General features: G+C 36.4%; 1 long non-coding RNA gene across 1 annotated transcript; it reads right to left on the bottom strand.

Annotated features, from left to right (window-relative positions):
* Window positions 1-72: 72 nt before the first annotated feature.
* LOC109593528 (uncharacterized) lies at window positions 73-1,097 on the bottom strand. The gene is made up of 5 exons (XR_002191011.1): window positions 821-1,097; window positions 551-735; window positions 427-497; window positions 332-382; window positions 73-243 (listed from the first exon to the last, which is right to left on the bottom strand). It is a non-coding gene; the product is annotated as an uncharacterized LOC109593528 (long non-coding RNA).
* Between the last annotated feature and the right edge of the window lie 8 nt (window positions 1,098-1,105).

Genomic DNA, 1,105 nt, shown 5'->3' with positions numbered 1-1,105 from the left:
ATTTTGAGTTACATCCAACAAAAAACTTTCGAGTTACGACCATTTTAAAAATAATAATTAAACTCACAAGCAGTGTGATCCAATCTGGAGTAAAGGTGTGGTGCTGATATCAGTCAATACGTCACTAGTGAGTAGGAAGGAGAGAGGGTTAAGGGCACAATCAAGACACTGTATCTCGCCACGACTGCCACAAACAAAAACAATGGCTCCAGCTGGGTGCCATGAGATATGGGAGATTGATAGCTAATAGGTGAGAGAGAGAGAGAGAGATGGAGGAGAAAGATTTAAGAGAGCAAAATAAATCAAGAAGGAAGTTACTCAAATTTCTTACGAAATAAGATTTCGCTTTCTTCACTTGATCTCTCTTTATATCAAACATCATCTAAAAATGCATACTTTTTAAATAATTTAAAACTATCAAATTACAATCAATCCGGATTCACATCCAGCTGCTAGCAAACTTTCGTCGTTATTTGGTGAGCAGACTTTAACTTGTGCTGTGAAAAGAGAGAAAAAGAGTTAAAAGAAAAAGAGAAGAGAATTTTAAAACCTTCGCTGCAAAACGTATTCTCAACAGAATAAAGTGACGAAGATTGTCGGACATTTTTTCTGTCACTGCAATCAATGACAGAGACTTCATATTCAAACGATTTGGCTCCATCACTAGCAGCTGCCACTGACTCATCATCAGGCAATGATTGACCAAAGGCATACAATGTCTGACCACTAGTCTTACTAGAGGAGAGGGAGAAAAAGGAAGAGAGAGGGGGAGAGTGAAAAAAGAGATAATTACTCAAAATTAAATCTAGTTTTGCTGTACCTAAAAAACACTGAGGTTGGTTGACATTTTGTTTGTAGTTTAGTAAGAATTTCAGCCTTTCCATTACTACAAAGAACAAATAACTAATGACTTATAAATTAGGCTAATTATGTCTTCAATCAATAAATTAGTAAATTTCAAATTACACTTTACTATAACACCTGCACCTTCCTTCTCCCCCGTCAAACTGTCTCTTCTCTCTCTCTCTCTTTCTGTCTTGTTTCATGTTATTCACAGGCTGAACTAACACAAAATCAATGGCAGCTTATAAAGAGGAGAGACAGA

The sequence above is a fragment of the Amphimedon queenslandica genome, unplaced genomic scaffold (genome assembly GCF_000090795.2).
Source record: "Amphimedon queenslandica unplaced genomic scaffold, v1.1 AMPQUscaffold_1080_Cont26904, whole genome shotgun sequence".
NCBI classification, from domain to species: Eukaryota; Metazoa; Porifera; class Demospongiae; order Haplosclerida; family Niphatidae; genus Amphimedon; species Amphimedon queenslandica.
The sequence above is the reverse complement of the archived record's forward strand: the minus strand, read 5'-3'. Positions and strand labels throughout refer to the sequence as shown.